This window comes from Taudactylus pleione, unplaced genomic scaffold (genome assembly GCF_031769625.1).
Source record: "Taudactylus pleione unplaced genomic scaffold, aTauple2 ptg000916l, whole genome shotgun sequence".
Taxonomy (NCBI): Eukaryota; Metazoa; Chordata; class Amphibia; order Anura; family Myobatrachidae; genus Taudactylus; species Taudactylus pleione.
Window position 1 is genome coordinate 221,645 of NW_028285317.1, and position 20,422 is coordinate 242,066.

The window sequence follows — 20,422 nt, forward strand, 5'->3', positions numbered from 1 at the left end:
TAATATACAGCGTAAGTATATATATTATACAGTGTGTGTATGTATATATATATATATATATATATATATATATTAATATATTAATCCAGTCCCACTTTATGCTAGCCAATGCTCTGGTGCCCAGTCATATGACTAAAATACACAAGCACACAAAGAAGGCAGCATTCAGAGACTATTATAAAAAAAAAATGCACCCCAAAACGTCGCCTCACTTTGACCTTAATACATTGGATATTTTGATAGTCTCTGAGTGTTGTCTTCTTTATGCGAATATGTATATTTTGTAGTGCTTAGTATATGTGAGCCTGTTGGCTGGGTTACTTTTTATTTTTTAAGATGTATACTAGAGCGAGATGTGCCTACTGTACATACACCAGCCTCTATAGCCCCCTTTGCTGCTGCTGCAGCTAGTGGCAGGAACACTTCCATTGCTATTCTGACAGGTACCCCCTTCTGCCCTATACTCTCTCCCACTGGTCCCTTAACCCCTGCAGCCTCTCCCCCTTCTCCCCTGCACTCTTCCACTGTCCCTTTCTCCCCTGCAGTCTCTCCCACTGTCCCTTTCTCCCCTACAGTCTCTCCCACTGTCCCTGTTTTCTTATCTGTACCTGTGCCCCCTCCTCATCTGTGCCTATGCCCCGTACCAGCATGATTGCCTCTGCCCCCTTACTGCATGGGTGCGATCAGATTTAGCATGTATTGGCGGTTCACATTCACATTCAACAACACAAAATTGAACCTAAGGATGACAGGCAATACAATTTTCTGTTACTAAGGGGCATATTTATCACAATACGCATTTTTAATGCGGATGCGATAAATATTTTACACCAAAGGCTCAATGTGTAAATTAATATTTTCATTCAAATTTACTAAAATCCTCTTGTCTGGAGACAGGCTCTGATAGGAGCCTGCCTGGTGAAGAGCGGGAAGCTTTCTGGTTTGGTCTGTGCATATATCACCAGGGGCCAACGGAGAGGGATCCAGAGCACCCCTCTCCAGAAGAATTTGCTAAATTGTAGCCTAAAGGCTACTATAGGGTAACGCCATCTGGACATGACGTTAACCTAACGGGGCCAAGCTCGGGAGTGTTTCACAATGTACTAGTAGAAAAGCTGGGGCCACTTGCTTGTGTTTGCCCCCCAGGCTGAAAGTTGCCAGCCAGCCCCTGTCCCCCATAGTGTATGGGACACCAGTGATTGTAACATGATATCATTGTAACCAGCGGTCCATTGCTCAAAGAGAGGGTGTGATATGTGTTAATATTTAATGTAGATAAGGGCATACAGTACATTTGTTAGCGTGTTAATGGTGTAAAATAAAATACACATGACTCACAGCACAGTGCCAGGACCAGCTCTGTTCCCTCTCTGACTGTAGAGACACATTGGAAAGGAGGGGAAGATTCCACTTTGCGTGAACGTTGGATTGGAGGCTGCTTTACAGCCTCCTACCATTCCAAATCTCGAGGTGTCGCCATTGTTTTTGCTAGACGCCTCCCTTATACTATACTAAATTCAGTCCTGGACCCAGAGGGTCATTATATCTTACTGGCTGTCCAAATTTATGAAGTTAAATACACTTTACTCAATTTATATGCACCTAATACTGATCTACATGCTTTTTATCAGTCTACAACCCAACTTTTGCATAGTAGGATTAATTATAATTTGATATTAGGCGGTCATTTAAACTCGGTTGCAGAACCTTATGTAGATAAATATCCAATACCAGCTAACCCCTTAGCTTCTTAGTGGACTCATATTCCACAATTATTGACCGATCACTCTTTATCAGAGTCCTGGAGATTTCTTAACACCACTGACAGGTCATATACGTTCCAATCAGCGGTTCCTTCTCTCGTATTGCTTACATCCTTCTCTCCACAACACTCCTCTCAGAAATTGTATCAACCTCGCTAGGGGATATAGTAGTATCCGACCACGCTCCAGTATCCGTAACCCTTCACAACCAATCGCCTCACATACGCCCCTTTTTTTGGCACTTCCCATCTTATCTCTACCATTCCGAACAGTTTCGAAAATTCCTTACATTAAAATGGACGGAGTTTATGGACGAAAATTTAGAACATTGGGACAACCCTGTCTTTTTTGGGGAGACTTCTAAAGTAGTTATGTGGGGAAATATTCTCTCATATGTTGCTAAACGAAATAAGAATATTAGGACCTAATATACTAATCTACAACGAACTATGTAATCCGCTCTAGCGGATTATGGCCCTGTTTTAGAGCTGGACGCTCTGACCAGAGCGCTCGCTCTGAATCAGGGCCCACCTCCATTAATATGGAGCGTCCTCCTGGACGCTCGTATAGCTGTGGGTCACCACCCACAGCATATACGAGCGTGCAGTATGATGGTCGCGATGGTCTTGACCATCGCGACCATCGCCACTGCGAGCAAAAGCCTGCGGTTGAGTTTTTCAACCGCAAGGCCAGGAGTGATTTTGGCTCTATCAGAGCCAAAATCACTCCCACTGACATCACTAGTGATGTCAGTGGGGCCGGCTTCAGACGGTAAGCGTTCCCTTGGGAGCTCCCTCCGTCATGCGCATGCGCAGTGCAGACCATCGACCCACTTGCGAGCGGACAGCTGCTCGCGAGTGGGTCTGAATGAGGGCCTATATTAGAAACCCTACTGAAGATAACCAAATAACATATATGGATTCAAAGAAACTGCTAGACAGTTTTTTATTAGCCCAGGCCCAGTTGAAACTGGATTACACTAAACAAAAATATTTTCGGTGGGGCAACAAAACTGGTACTCTACTTGCAAATATGACAAAAAGTTTTAAGAAACGACACCATATAGCTGCTTTGCAGGACTCTCACACACAAACTTTGCTCACTAAAACCTCAGATATAGCCCAGAAACTCCAGGAATATTTCATGCAAATCTATACGGCCACTCCATGTGATCCCATTTTAATGTCTAAAATATTGGACGAGGCAACATTTCCATGTCTCACTCCTTTACAACGGGAGATGCTAGAAAATAATATAACTGAAGAAGTAATTGCCAAAGCTATAGACTCTATGCATCTTAATAAGTCCCCAGGCCCCAATGGCTATTCGATAGAATACTACAAAATTCTGCAACATGACATAATACCGACATTTTGTGCTCTCTACAGGAAAATACAAACAGACACTCCTCACTACCCTAGCTTCAATCAGGCACTCACCTCCCAAATTCCGAAAAACAAAATAAAGATTTGACTCTTCCTTCATCGTATCGCTCAATTACTTTACTAAATATTGATTTTAAAATATTGGCCAAAATATTAGCAGATCGTTTACAGACATTTTCTGCCTCCTTGCTTACAACTCATCAACTAGGTTTCACTAAAGGTAGACACTCAGTAAAAGTTATTCGCTCAGCCATTGCTGCTGTAATGGCAGCTAATCTCCATCCTGACCCCATTGACAATGCTTTTAAGCCTAGATGCCACCAAGGCATTCAACATGGTTTCATGGCCCTATCTTTATGAGATACTGGATAGACGAGGATTCGGATCGACTTTCCAGTCTCTAATCAATTTTTTTATACCCTCCCGACTACCTCATTATTGGTCAATGGATTGTAGGAGAGGGCCTTACAATAACCAGGGAAACAAGACAGGGTTGTCCGCTCTTCTCTCTGCCCTTTAACTTAACTTTAGACCCCATGCTTAGGATGTTGCAAAATTGGTCACAGTTTAAGGGAATTTTGATTAGTGCAGAAACTGTAAATATATCAGCTTTCGCAGACGATGTTCTTTTATTCATCTCGGACCCGAGGAGGACCCTTGGGCCACTGATGACGCGTATAAAAGAAATAGGATCAGTATCGGGATGAGAAATCAACAGCACTTTATTTTAAAAAAATATTTGCATGTCCGGCCTGGTTTAAGGAGATCCCCATTGAGTGGACGACTAAATCAATCTCATATCTACGAATACAATTACCCAAATATCTTGATAATCTATATACAATTAACATAAAAAGTATTTTACGCAGTATTAAGGAGGATACTGAGAGATGGCGACATCTTAATCTTTCATATCTAGGCCGAGCAAACTTGGTTAAAATTATCTTATTTACAAGACTTCTATACCCTCTCCAATCACTTCCCATCTTATTGACTAAAAAAGGCACAATGGAGATTGAGAGGATGATATGCACATTTATTTGGAATGGTAGGAGAGCGAGAATTGGACAGGTAAAACTACAGCAACACAGGTCTAATGGTGGCATTAATCTACCCAACATTAGTGCATATAGTCATGCTACTCACTTACGTTACTTGAGAGACTGGATACACAATAAAAATCAATATGCAATTGCAAATACTAAGTTGGAAACGGGATCGGTATGAAATACCGCCAGCCGCATGGTTCAAATCCTGACGCTGGAAGACCGGCAGTGAAGATCCCGACAGGTAAGTATATAAAGTATTCACTAACCTAACCCCCCCTAACCCTCCCTTAGGGGTGCCTAAACCTAACCCCCCTTCCCCGCAGCCTAAACAAGTCTCCCAGGGGTGTGCCTAACCGTAACCTCCCCCCGGGTGTGCCTGACCCTAACCCCCTCTTTCCTTAGCCTAACGCTATCCCTCCCGGGGGGGGTGCCTAGCCCTAAGTCCACCCCGGGAGCCCCTAACCTAGACCTCCCCCCACTGCGGCTGTCCACGCCCACCGCCCGGCTTGCTTTCGATCGGTATGCCGTTTCTAGAAATCTCTCTCCAGATGACCATAATAACCGACTAGATGACTTATTACTGGGAGAAAATCCTCAATATAAGGCCATTTCAATACATTACTCATTCCTACACATTCCTATACAATACGATAATCAGAACGTTGGTCTGCCACAATGGAGGGATTATTTTCCATCTCTAACTACAGAAAAATTGTTGCGATCTGTCAAACTGGTACCAGCAACATCATATACAGAACTTTTCCTGAATACACTACATAGAACATATCAGGGGTGTATCAAGGGATCCAAGCGCCCCTGGCAATGTAATGTACTGGCACCCCCCTATCCCCCTTATGCAGTGCCCCCAGAAGTAATCCCCTCTATGCTGCATTGCCCCCAGTAGTAGCCCCCCTATACAGTGCCGGCAGTAGTAATCCCCCCTATGCTGCATTGCCCGCAGTAGTAGCCCCCCTATACAGTGCCCCAGTAGTAATCCCCCCTATGCTGCATTGCCCCCAGTAGTAGTCCCCCCTATACAGTGCCAACAGTAGTAGACCCCAGTAGTAGTCCCCTATACAGTGCCCCCAGTAATAGTACCCAGTAGTAGTCCCCCCTATACAGTGCCCCCAGTAATAGTACCCAGTAGTAGTCCCCCCTATACAGTGCCCCCAGTAGTAGTCCACCTTAAACAGTGCCCCCAGTAGTAGCCCCCAGTAGTATTCCCCTATACAGTGCCCTAGGTTGTAGACCCCTTATACAGTGCCCCCAGTAGTGGCCACCCCTATACAGTGCTCCCAGTAGTGGCCACCCCCCATAAATTGCCCCCAGTAGTGGCCACTCCCCATAAATTGCCCCCAGTAGTGGCCACCCCAATACAGTAGCGGGCACCCCCCCATAAAGTGCCCCAGTAGCAGACACCCCCTATTTCAGTGCCCCCCCCGTAGTGCCAGGCTTACACACACACGCACAAAGAACAAAAAAAAAATTCAACTTACCTGGTCCCCGCTCCTGACGCGACCGCCGCTGTCCGAGTCCAGGCCCGCTCTTCTCCTGCATAGGAAAGACGTCATGACGTATGACGTCTCTCCCGTCACATGCTGCGGGGGGAGCCCGAACGCGGAGCTCATGAGTGAGCTCCAGCCGGCTCCCTCTGCGGAGAGTCTGTATGACTCTCATTGGCTGGCTGCTATTACAAACACACAGCCGCCGCTGGCAGCTGTCTGTTTGTAAGCTGTGAGAGCGGTCTGCCCTGCACTTGTGGGGCCGAGGTACTTGTCCACCCCTTGGCTACTGGTGGCACTGCCGGGCGGCGCCCCCCTTTTGGTTGGCTCCCCTGGCGAGTGCCATCCTGGCCAATGGGTAGATACGCCCCTGGAACATATCTATCTCCCCATTGTAGACTTGTTATGGGAAGATTCTGCAGGTCTTTGGTGTGGTGCACAGGGAGCTGAATTAATGCACTGTCTAAGGGGATGCCCAATAATACGGAGGTTTTGGTCCCTGATAGGGAATTATGTAAATAGACATTTAGTGAATTGTTTACACCTAACACCTGAATGGGCAATATTCTGTACCACACCTATAGGTAATAGAATGGCACAAGAGGTTAGAAAAGTACTAATAATTATATCGGCAGTGGCAAAAAAGTGCATTTTGCAAGTATGGCTACAACCCACGGCTCCTTCACTCACCTTGTTTTTGGGAAAACTTTTCAATGTTTTACGAATGGAACGGTTTGAAGCCTCGCTACAGAAGGAAAAATTCACAGAGAAGTTTTTTGAAACTTGGGAAAGTTATATAGACACATTGTCTCAGTCACTTAAAGACCAGATATGGAAATGTTTCAGACATACACTTTGGTATGAGACAGGTGTTTGTGAGCAAGACCCTCCAAGTTCCCTTAACGCTGTCTAGTTTGGATATGGGAACTGATGTTGTGGACCCGGGCTCACACTGTTTAATTTTATTTTATTTTTATCTTATTTGTCTACCATTGGCAATTTAACATATTTGAATACCGGACAATGGCTATTTTTCTGTAAAATACTATACTCACAAATGAATGTGCTTATTTTCGATTTTATATCATATGTATGTTATGCAAAGAAAAAGTTTATTGAAAAAAAAAAAAGTAGGCAAGTATGTGTTGGGTGAGGTCATAACACACTGCAACTCTGGATTCTGAAGGTTAATTCAATGGCAGAGTTCCAAATTACACTTCCTGGTTTAACGGGACTATGAAGTTGGGACATGTCTGGACATGTGCAGAGTCATTTTAAGTTAGTTAATGGCTGTATCAGTAAATATATATATATATATATATATATATATATTTCAATTATAGGGTTTTTTTATATGGGGAAAACCTTTAAAACATTTCACTTTTTGAGGAATACATGCCTACTCATTCGGGAGTCAAGGGAGGCTCACGATTTTTAGGGTAACACCTCGCACCCCCGAAAGAGTAGGGAAAACAAATCTCCCGCATCCCGCCCACTTCCCAGTGAAGTTGGCAGGATGGTGAAATTTTTCTGAGCAATGTGCGGGTCTGTAGGGAATGGGTGGGACTAAATGCCGCGAATCACGTCATTTATCACCGCTCCTCCTCAAGGGGGTGGGGCCTAATTACGGCTATAGTTAGACTCCGCCCCCCGAAGATGAGAGCAGCGGGTCCTCTCTGGCTGCTCCCGGAAAGGTGCAGCGAAAAGTCAGTAAGTATGTTTTAAGGAATGGAGTTGACACCAGTTATAAAGAGATGTGTACAAGCAGAGCTACCTGCACCACATCTGGTATGGGGCCAAGAAAGCTCACAGATGAGAGGGGACATTGACGACTTGGATGAACGCAATGACTGCTAATAAATTCTTCCGATAGTAGCAGATTTGTTTTCTAAAGCCCCTGAGCCATAAAATCTCCCATTTGTAATATAGAATGAGGAGGTACAGCACCTCGGCAACAGTTGTTCATTGTTTATCAAATGTAAAAGCCATTTCCATCGAATCAGAAACACCATTTATACTCTGACGCCGGGGAGCGTCCAGTGCCTGCCTCCCGGCCACCGGCCATATACATAGAGAGCGCCAGGGGCATATAAAGAGAGGAGGGGGCCCGTGTGGATTCCCCGTCCGGGGGCCCACCCCTCTTTTCCCGGCGGCCGACAGCGCACTGACCGCAGCAGGAGACTCTGGGCCCTAGTCTGTGCCCAGAGTCTACTGCACATGACCAGGTCACCGTGAAAATAGCGCGTCCATTTTCCTGGCAATTTCCCAACTGCGCATGCGCAAAACGCTGGGAAAATGGGCGTGGCGGCCATTTTCCAGGCGTTCTGTGCTGCGCTGCTACAGCCCACGCGGGACTTCAGAGAGGTAAGTATTAAAACATATGGATGCAGGGTGTTCAATGTGGGCCCCCCTGGCCTAGACCCAGGGACCTGTGTGCACCGCACACCCTGCACCCATTATAGATATGCCCCTGGAGAGAGCGTGCCAGCAGCCCAATAGAACTAAGGACGGAATGTACAAAACTCCAAAAACAGCAGGTTTGACTGCATTTCCCATATGTACAAAGCTCCGGAAAGTGAAACTACGCTATCTATAGATGGAAGCCTATGGGCTTGTTTTCGCCTTATTCCCCATGAGGGACCCAATAGGATCTCTCCCAGGGTCCCCTGCGGCTCAATCATTGGCCAAGAGCTGAGCATGTGCAGAAGGGCTCCCAGATAACACACAAAGAACTAATGTTGGTATGCATGCTATCCATACTTACCTACTCTCCCGAAATGGTCGGGAGCCTTCCGCCACGCCCTCCGCACCACCCACCTGCAGTGACAAGAGGCCCGACCTGACTGCCCCCTCCCGCATCCAAAATGCAGATGCCCCTTGCCACCATGGCCCAGTATTGCTAATCTAAACCAGCCCAGTCTAATCTAACTCTGGGTGTCACCCCTCCCATGCTGAACATGTTATGTTGGGTACTCACTAAATGCATCCCGTCCGGCGGCAAATTAACTACATTCTGTCTGCTTTATCTGTGATTACAGTAAAAACCATAATAGAGGTAACTACCTTATAACGCTTTTCCACCAAAGTCCTGGGTCTGACCCGGGATTTGGAACATGGTTCCAATCTGAGTCAGACTCGGGACTTACCCTGTTCCCACTGCGGCGCCAACCTGGGATATTCACGGGTCGGCGCCGTTCAGACTGAACACAGGTGCAGTGCTTGGAGATGATGTCATCACCAAGCGCTGGAATCTTCAGCTCTCCTATGAACGCCAGCCCGGAGCGGAGAGGGTTTCTGATGTCACAGCTGTCACCGGGGAGACGGGCAGAGAGAGATTACAACCTCCCTGTATGAAGCAGGGATGAGGTAAAAACCGGAAAAACACTCAGTGTGCTGACATTCTCAGACTGTTGACAAAACTGTGGGTCTTAGCGGTGCGGCAATCACTTATCTCCGTTCGGCTCCATCGGTGCAGCGGTGTCTTCAGAGTCCGGTGGTATCAGATGATACAGAGTCCTGTATGCTGTTCCCTATGCCTAATCCTAACCCTCACCCTAATCCTAACCTTCCCCCCCGCAGTCGTACCCTAATGTTAGCATTCTGTAGAATGTTGGCATTTCACATGTCAGGTGTCGACATTGTTGACGTAATAACTGTCTACATTCTGGTGTCGCCAATATGACTCAGACCCAGGCAGCTACACTGTACTAGAGGAAATAAAACTGATACATTACTATGTTTTAATTTAAGATTAAGGAATTGAAAGTCAGGTCCAGAATCTCCCATATATTTACATGTAAGGCACCCAAAGAAACCAATCCATCACTAATGACTGATCTGCATGATGAAAAAAATAAAATAAATACTCTGCAGTGGTGATACCAAGAATCCCTCTCAACAGGGTCTGGCTGGCAACTTTTAAGATGGGTACACACTAGAACAGAGGTTCCCAAAGTCCTCCATCCAGTCCACATTTTAGGGATATCCAAGCTTGAGTCCAGATGATTAAATCAAATGGATTGAGGTACTAATTAAGTCACCTGTGCTCAAGTATGGATATCCCTAAAACGTGGACTGTAATGGCGGACTTTGGGAACCTCTGCACTAGACAATATGTTGGCCGATCCTGCAGATTGGTGCAACATATCGAGTTACATCGTCTAGTGCGTACCCATGAAATGCGTGTGTACCCAGTATTAGTCTAGAGGGGCAGACACAAGTAAGTCACCTGGCTTTGCCACCAGCACATTGCATTGGAGAAAAACACATGATAATAACCTCAGTAGGTATATGAATTGGTTAATGGGGTGTGCTTTAAATAGCCAATAAAATATATGAAAAATTGTTATATCAAAGACCTATAAACAGTAAAGTTTTTACTCATTCACTGACTTTAAATAGTTAAGAAAAAAACTGTAAATATAAGCATCTACCCGGGGTCCTGGATTTGGGTCTGGCTCTGTCCTTGTCTTGTTATGGTTGCACTATCATACACACATAGCCTTGCATATTTTTTGTTTGCAGCCCCATAGGGTGCATACAAAAATACGCAATCTAGGGGCTACCATAAATACAGAATATTCGCACACTAATTCCTGGGCATCCATCACAATTGAATTGACTATTATGAGTTTAAAAGTGGAGAACAGGAGAGGACCCAAACAAGGATCGGATAGGCAAGGATCCAGGGTCATGGAGAAAGATGGTGGTTCCTAGAACAGCTGCTGGCAGGGTCCACTGCAAGGCTATGTGAACAGCAGGGGGGAGAAAAAAAACATGTATTCCAAATGGCTATCTAAGCAAAGGTGCCGAGTCTGATGAAGATTGTCATGTGTAGTCGGCCTATACGAAGTAGGGAAGCTGTGTAAAGTAATCCAATCTAAGAAATGCAGAAGGACTCACCAGCTGGTCAGAAGAGCATCCACCTGTGAGGAGGGATAGAACATCACGAGCCGCTCAGGGTGGCCCTCAGGAAGTATGGACAGCAGCTGAGGCAGCACTTGGGTCCTGGCCAAGAGAGCATGGACTGAGGCAGCTGCCAGCATTCACGTGACTGGATAGCAAAGTTGCCCGGGGCCAAGGCATAGTGCAGAACCCAGAGAGAACTTTGGGTCCAGCAAGAGGAGGAGTCAGCGTATGTCACCCAACTCCAAGAGCCAGCAAGCAGCGTAATTAATTTCCAATACATGACAAGAGCCCTCTCACCATAGCAAGTGGGTGTGGTATAAAAGATCGACAGTACCTAGCTCGACACTCAATAGGATGACACCAGATGGCCAACATGCAATAGGTTGAGATGGACAAAAGGACGACAGGTGCACCAGGTTGACAGTGCAAAATGTGAAAAGATCGAAAGGTTCAAACTAGGGGTGTGCACCGGCCACTTTTCGTGTTTTGTGTTTTGGTTTTGGATCTGGATCTTTCTTCGTGTTTTGGATCTGGATTGGTTTTGCCAAAACCACCCTTCCGTGTTTTGGGTTCTGGGTTTTGTGTTTTGGATCTGTATTTTTTTTAAAAAAGCATAAAAACAGCTAAAATCACAGAATTTGTTGGTTTCTCTGCTCCTATGCTATTATTAACCTCAATAACCTTAATTTCCACTCATTTCCAGTCTATTCTGAACACCTCACACCTCACAATAGTGTTTTCATGTCCAAAAGGTTGCACCGAGGTAGCTGGATGACTATGCTAAGCGACACGAGTGGGCGGCACAAACACGTGACCCATCTAGGAGTGACACTGCAGTGGCAGACAGGATGGCAGTTAGAAAAACTAGGCCCCAAACTGTACATAATGCAAAGAAAAAAAAGAAGTGCAAGATGGAATTGTCCTTGGGCCCTCCCACCCACCCTTATGTTGTATAAACAGGACATGCACACTTTAACAAATCAATCATTTCAGCGCCAGGGTCTGCCACACAACTGTGGCTGAAATGATTGGTTCGTTTGGGCCCCCACAAAACAAGCTGGCAATTAATGTGTCCCTGCACAAACTGGCTCTACGGAGGCAAGATGTCATCCTCATCCTCCTCATCCACCGATTCCTCACCCTCTTCAGTGTGTACATCCTCATCCTCACAGAGTATTAATTCGTCCCTGCTGGAACCACAGGTCCCTCTGTACGTTCTGGAGGCTGGTCTCCCTGGAAGAGTTGATAATTCATTTTATGAACATCATCTTCTCCACATTTTGTGGAAGCAACCTCCTACGCCTTTCGCTGACAAGGTTCCCGGCTGCACTAAACACTCTTTCGGAGTACACACTGGAGGGGGGGCAACTCAGGTAAAATAGAGCCAGTTTGTACAGGGACCTCCAACTTGCTTCTTTTTCCTGCCAGTACAGGTACGGACTGTCTGACATGCCTACTTGGATGCTGTCACCGATGTAATCCTTTAACAGACAGACGCACGCTTGTCGCTGCTGCTTTGAGGATTCAAGTGCAGCTACAGCCCACACAATTCACAAAGACAGAAAAAAAAAAAGAATATTTTTATTGTTTGTGGAGCACACTTTGAGGGTTACACCACCCTTTAACAGACAGACGCACGCTTGTCGCTGCTGCTTTGAGGATGCAAGTGCGGCTACAGCCCACACAATTCACAAAGACAGAAAAAAGAAGAAGAATATTTTAATTGTTTGTGTAGAACACTTTGAGGTGTCACCACCCTTTAACAGACAGACGCACGCTTGTCGCTGCTGCTTTGAGGATGCAAGTGTGGCTACATCGCACACAAGTCACAAACACATTAAAAAAATAGTTTTTTATTTTTTTGAACACTTTGAGAGTTACACCACCCTTTAACAGACAGACGCACGCTTGTCGCTGCTGCTTTAAGGATGCAGGTGCGGCTACAGCCCACACATTTCACAAAGACCGAAAAAAAAAGAACAATATTTTAATTGTTTGTGTAGAACACTTTGAGGGTGTCACCACCCTTTAACAGACAGACGCACGCTTGTCGCTGCTGCTTTAAGGATGCAGGTGCGGCTACAGCCCACACAATTCACATAGACAGAAAAAAGAAGAAGAATATTTTTATTGTTTGTGTAGCACACTTTGAGGGTGTCACCACCCTTTAACAGACAGACGCACGCTTGTCGCTGCTGCTTTAAGGATGCAGGTGCGGCTACATCGCACACAAGTCACAAACACATTAAAAAAATAGTTTTTTATTTTTTGGAGCACTTTGAGAGTTACACCACCCTTTAACAGACAGACGCACGCTTGTCGCTGCTGCTTTAAGGATGCAGGTGCGGCTACAGCCCACACATTTCACAAAGACCGAAAAAAAAAGAACAATATTTTAATTGTTTGTGTAGAACACTTTGAGGGTGTCACCACCCTTTAACAGACAGACGCACGCTTGTCGCTGCTGCTTTAAGGATGCAGGTGCGGCTACAGCCCACACATTTCACAAAGACCAAAAAAAAAAGAACAATATTTTAATTGTTTGTGTAGCACACTTTGAGGGTGTCACCACCCTTTAACAGACAGACGCACGCTTGTCGCTGCTGCTTTAAGGATGCAGGTGCGGCTACAGCCCACACAATTCACAAAGACAGAAAAAAGAACAATATTTTAATTGTTTGTGTAGCACACTTTGAGGGTGTCACCACCCTTTAACAGACAGACGCACGCTTGTCGCTGCTGCTTTAAGGATGCAGGTGCGGCTACAGCCCACACAATTCACAAAGACAGAAAAAAAAAGAACAATATTTTAATTGTTTGTGTAGCACACTTTGAGGGTGTCACCACCCTTTAACAGACAGACGCACGCTTGTCGCTGCTGCTTTGAGGATGCAGGTGGAATCTAGACGGGATTTGGAACCGAGGACACACTACCTCCATCAATTGTCTAAATCCCACTGCACTAATGTCGGATACCGGACGCACGTCTAACACCAACATAGCAGTCAAGGCCTCAGTTATACGTTTTGCTTCAGGATGACTGCTGTCGTACTTCATCCTCATCGCTAGGGACTGTTGGAGGGTCAATTGTTTAGTAAAAGTAGTGATGTTCCTACTTCCTCTCTGGGATGATGAACAACTCCCAGCAGCAGCAACAGCACTAGGAGGAAGAGGTTCTTGATCTTTCCCTATTTTATTTTTATCGGAGAAAGTTTGGTCCTCCATTTATGTTATATTGATATATATACGTGCGGCTAAAGCGCACACAAACACAGAAAATATTATTTTATTTTTGCTGGAGAGTAGTGCACTTTGTGGGTTACACCACCCTTTAAGAAATGAGCCAGCCGGCTCTTTACTTATGGGACACAGGCGCACGCTTGGCGCTGCTCCTTTGTTGATGCACGTGCAGCCACAGTGCACACAATTCACAAACACAGAAAATATTTTTTTTTTTGGTTTGGACTGGAGTGTACTTTCGGGGGTTACAGCACCCTTAACGGTCAAGCCAGCCGGCCCTTTACTTATGACACAGGCGCACGCTTGGCACTACTTTGTTGATGCACGTGCGGCTACTGCGCACACAATTCACAAACACAGAAAATAATTTTTTTTTAGGTTTGGACTGGAGTGTACTTTCGGGGGTTACAGCACCCTTAACGGTCAAGCCAGCCGGCCCTTTACTTATGACACAGGCGCACGCTTGGCACTACTTTGTTGATGCACGTGCGGCTACTGCGCACACAATTCACAAACACAGAAAATAATTTTTTTTTAGGTTTGGACTGGAGTGTACTTTCGGGGGTTACAGCACCCTTAACGGTCAAGCCAGCCGGCCCTTTACTTATGACACAGGCGCACGCTTGGCACTACTTTGTTGATGCACGTGCGGCTACTGCGCACACAATTCACAAACACAGAAAATAATTTTTTTTTTGGTTTGGACTGGAGTGTACTTTGGGGGTTACAGCACCCTTTAACGGTCAAGCCAGCCGGCCCTTTACTTATGACACAGGCGCACGCTTGGCACTACTTTGTTGATGCACGTGCGGCTACTGCATACACAATTCACAAACACAGAAAATAATTTTTTTTTTGGTTTGGACTGGAGTGTACTTTCGGGGGTTACAGCACCCTTAACGGTCAAGCCAGCCGGCCCTTTACTTATGACACAGGCGCACGCTTGGCACTACTTTGTTGATGCACGTGCGGCTACTGCGCACACAATTCACAAACACAGAAAATAATTTTTTTTTTGGTTTGGACTGGAGTGTACTTTCGGGGGTTACAGCACCCTTAACGGTCAAGCCAGCCGGCCCTTTACTTATGACACAGGCGCACGCTTGGCACTACTTTGTTGATGCACGTGCGGCTACTGCGCACACAATTCACAAACACAGAAAATAATTTTTTTTTTGGTTTGGACTGGAGTGTACTTTCGGGGGTTACAGCACCCTTAACGGTCAAGCCAGCCGGCCCTTTACTTATGACACAGGCGCACGCTTGGCACTACTTTGTTGATGCACGTGCGGCTACTGCGCACACAATTCACAAACACAGAAAATAATTTTTTTTTGGTTTGGACTGGAGTGTACTTTCGGGGGTTACAGCACCCTTTAACGGTCAAGCCAGCCGGCCCTTTACTTATGACACAGGCGCACGCTTGGCACTACTTTGTTGATGCACGTGCGGCTACTGCGCACACAATTCACAAACACAGAAAATATATTATTTTTTTAGCACTTGGGGGAGCACCCCTGATGGACAGAGCACCCCCTGGACAACACTACAGCACTCCTTTAGGACTGGGACACTGCACAGGACTTTGGAGTGGACACAGCCCCTATGGAGAACTGACTGCACAACACAGTCCAGCCAGCCCCTATGGACTTTGAAGTAGTGGACACAGCCCCTATTAACAACAGCAGCACAGCACAACACAGCCAGCCCCTATGGACTTTGAAGTAGTGGACAACAGCAGCACTACACTACACTACACTACACAGCCCTAACTCCCCCCCTCCCTCTTCACTGTCCACAGCCGAGTGAGAAAATGGCGCCGACGCGGGTACCTTATATAGGATCCAAAACCCGCGAGACTCGGAAGGCGGGATGATGACGTTTTGCCTCGATTTCAGATCCGAGTCAGGCGGGAAAAGTCGAGCCTGACTCGGATCGGACTCGGATCGGGGGGGCTCGGGGGGGTTCGGATTTCAGAAATCCGAACCCGCTCACCCCTAGTTCAAACTGTCGACACAAACATAGTCAACACATTTTTGTAATTTAACTCTAATCCGATTCCTAACCCTCCCCCTAGTGCCTAATCCTCCACCTGTTGCCTAACCCATACCATCCTCTTTTGCAGCCTAACCTCACCCTCCCCCTAGTTCCTAACTGTAACCCTCCTACTAGTGCCTAAACCTAACCAACTGCCTAGTGCCTAAACCTAACCGTACCCTCCAGCAGCCTAACCCTTAAGCTGCCCACACAAATAGCGATATTTTACCCGATTTGGCCGATTGCGACAAATTGTGAGGACAAATTGTATAAAATGTGGCCAAAGCGTGAGTGTCCACTCACGAACACGATGCCAATGCCCATCCCCGCTCGTCATACATCGCATCTTCAGATCTGCCGTGCTGTAGGGCAGATTTGCCAATCTGGGATACAATGCACTGGATGCACGATAGATCTTAAATCAGATTGGACAATTTTTTAATCCAAATCGTGAGTAGGATTGCTGGGGAGCTGCCGGGGGAGAGTTCATGGGAAATCGCACACATCGTGGCTTCGTGTGCAGATCGCTATGTGTGTGGGCACCTATACTCTTCCCCAGGTACCTAACCCTCATGTGTTGGCCATTAGTGTGTCGACCATTTGAACCTGTCGTCCTTTTTACCCTGTTAACATTTTGCTGACCTTATGTACCTGTCAATCTATTGCATAATGACCATCTGGTGTTGACCTATTGACTGTCGACCTATTCATTGTTGATCTTTTATCCGAATACAGTACCATAGCAGGTAGCGTGGGGGCAGTGTGGATGGCTGGTATGAAGCTAGTGTCCTCCCTCTCCCCCTGTAGATAGTGGTCACCATTTGCTAGCTTGGATATAGCTGTCAACATTGTCAAGGACTAAAATGTATGTAGGCTAAACCCATTTTTATTATTATTATTATTATTATTATTATTATCATCATCTTTTATTTATATGGTGTTGCAAGGGTTCCGCAGCACCTTACAAAGTACGTAAACAAATTAGCACACAAGAAAAACAGTTATTAACAGTACAAAATAATGCAGGACATGGCTTATAAATTATTGCTGCATAACACTTAAATTAGCAGCAGGGCATCAGCAGCCAAGTGTTAGGTGCCATTGTGGGGAGTTAGAATAAATTATAGTATAAGAAATGGAAGGAGAAACACGAGGGAAGAGGGCCCTGCTCATGAGAGCTTACTTTCTAAAGAGGAGGCGCAGACAGACAGGGGTGTATATAGTGAGGAAGGAGCATGGAGCAGTGGTTTAGGATGAGAGCTGTTAAGCTTTGATGAAGAAGTGGCTCTTGAGAGTCCATTTGAAGATTAATAGAGAGGTGGAGACAGGGGTGTACGGGCCCCTGGGTCCAGAGGGGCCCACACCACACACCCTGTACCCTTATAAGCCAGAATCTCCTGCTGCACCACCAGCCGTGGCACCGCTAGAGAGAGGAGGGGGCCCGCACCAAGGGCCTGATTCAGAGCCGCTCGCAAAAAGCGAGCACTCGCTCTGAATCAGGGCGGCCGCTTTTTGTTTTTTGACCCGGCCTCCTGGCCGCTCACTAAGCTGTGGGTGACCACCCACAGCTTTAGCGAGCGGCCAGGTGATGGTCGCGATGGTCTTGACCATCGCGACCATTGGGCTTGCGACGAGACCCTTGTGGTAGGGTCTCGTCTGCCGCAAGCCCCAGTGAGCTTCCGGCTCTAATAGAGCCGGAAGCTCACTACTGACATCACTTGTGATGTCAGTAGGGCCGCCCACAAATGGCAGGTGTTCCTTCAGGAACGTCTCCATTTGTCCAGCCACCCCCCCTCCCTGCCTACAAAACGGGGCGAGCTGTCGATCAACATCGACAGCCGCCCCGTTTGTAGCGAGCCCCGGAGCGAGTGAATTTCTCACTCGCTCCGGGGCTTGTGGATGCGCATTGCACACGCCACGCATGCGCAATGCCCCACCATCGACCCACTTGCGAGCGGGTCTGAATCAGGCCCTAAGTCTGTACACGGGCCTCCTCCTCTCCTAAAACCCCCCTGGGTGGAGAGTCTGATAGAGAGGGGGGAAAGTAGGTGGGGAGCAGCACGGACAAAATCTTGGAGGCGGGAGCAGGAGGAAGATATCAATTGGCAGGAGAGGTGACATGTATTTGTGGAGTGAAGTGGGTGGGCAGGAGTGTGAAGGGAGATAAGATCAGAGATGTAAATACAGTAGGAGAGAATTAGGTGAGGGCTTTGTGAGTGTGAGAAGTTTGGGGGGGAGCAGAGAAGGGAGTTGAAATTGGCGAAGAGACGATGGGGATTGTAGGAGAGGGAGGAGATAAGGGTATTGAAGTATGACTGTTTAGAGAGGGAGAGGGAAGCACTGTAGGTTGAGAGCATATTTGAAATGGAGGAAGTCTGCATTGGAGCAGGAATTCCTCCACTGTCGCTCGGTGGTTCATGAACACTTTTGCAGGTATCTTTTGCGTTTGGAATGCCAGGATTGAGGTGCAGATCTGCAGGGGTGAGTAGTGACCGCCGAAGCAACAGAGGCAAGAGCAGAGTAAGAGAGACATTGTATAGGGAAACAGCTTGGTCAGGGCAGGAGAGAGAGACAATGGGGGAGAGAAGTGAGTTGAGCAGGGAGGATAAGGATACGATGTCAATAGCATCAAGACAACGTTTAATGATGGTGGCCTGGAAGGCAGGGGTGGAGTAGTGAGGGATGGGTTAAAATAGAGAAGATGATGGTCAGAGAGGGGGAAATGAGAATTGGCGAACTCAGATATATTACTACGGTGAGTGAAGACCAGATCAAGCAAGTATCCACTCACATGGGAAGGTGGGGAGGTTCATTGGGAGAAACCAAGTGATGATGTGAGGGTAAGGAGCTTAGAGGCAGAGGATTCTGTGGGGACATCTATAGAGATATTGAAGTCACCTAAGATGAGGAAGGGAAAGTCTGAAAAGAGTATGTGGGGGAGCGAGGAAACAAAGTTATCAAGGAGTTTGGAGATAGGGGCAGGGGATTGATAAATGACAGCTACTCGAAGGTGAACAGGTTGGAAGAGGTGAATAGCATGAACCTCAAATGAAGAGAATGAAAGGGAGGGCTCTGAGGGTATGTGTTGGTAGGAGTGACCAGCGGACAGAAGCACCTTAACACCACCACCACAGCGACCCCCGGGCCGGGAGGTGTGAGAGAAAGAAAGGCCCCCAAAGGAAAGGGCTGCAGGTGGGAGAAATCCAGGATTGGGTGATAGTGAGGAGATTCAGGGAGTTGGAGACGAAGAGGTCATGGGTGGGGACCAGTTTATTACAGATAGATCTGGCATTCCAGAGGGCACAGGAGAGATGGACAGAATTAAGAGGAGTGATGAAAATGAGATTATTATGGTTATGGTAGTGTGGAGGTGAGATTGATTTAGAGCTTGGGAATGAGGAGAGTGTGGGGATGGGGCGAGGAATGAGGAAGGGTGACAGCAGGTGGTGGCCAAAGTGAAAGTTTAGTGTGGTGTGGGTGGAGGAGTTCCGTTATATTAAGATGCATTTTTCTGTGGCTCTGGGCTATCTACACTTTTCAATGGAGCATGCAGGCTCAAAACTCATCTCGGAGTGTTGAAAGACAGTTATGTTTGCCAGTAGCTGACTGTTCTAATATTTCTGCAATAACCATTCATCTTTCATGTCTCTAGCTAATACTGCCTCTCCTTATCCCAACCATATACTACTTCCGGTAGCTGCACATAAATGCAAGATACCAATGGCCACATTAATATTAGTGGCTTATAATGCTGCCGCCTTGCAATAGAGACATGTCCTTACCCAACCAGCAGTGTTAGTTGTCATTTTGCTGTTTTATGACTCAATTGTTCCCCACAACTCATAGATTATAACCAAAATTGTGTAGGGCCAGGAAAAGGGACACGATAAGCAGAGGGATATCCCCAGGCTGCCTGTCAAGCTGCCCATGAGAAGTGCATGATGTATGAAATTCTGATCTATAAATTAGAGTTTAAACTATACTATTCAAATGTTTATCTGTAGATAGGAATTAACATATAATTGATGTGTGGATTTAATTAATATATGATGGAGTTGGTATGATGAAGCTAAGGGAGTAAATTATTTTTGAGGGGCTAATTAATGATGAGGGGATGATATTGCATAGCTTTCCTAAAAAATGCTCTATTTTGGCATTTACTGGGGATGTTCTGTGTATTTTTTGGAGGTCACTGGGATGTCACTTTGTGCATTGTATGATATTTATTTACTGGGATTCATTGTGTATTGTATGGTGGTCACGGCAATGTTTTCTGTAGTGTATGTGACACTATGTTTTCTATGGTGGTCACAAGGAAGCTCTGCATCCTGTATGGTGGTTACTGGGATTCTCTGTGTACTATATGGAAGTCATTGGGATTACTGTATGGCGGTGACCTATACGTCAGTCACTGGTATGCTCTGTCTGCTGTACGGTAGTCACTGGGATGCGCTGTGTATTGTACTGCAGTAACTGGAAAGATCTGTGTGATGTATGGCAGTGACTGGGATTCTCTTTGTGATGTATGGCAGTTACTG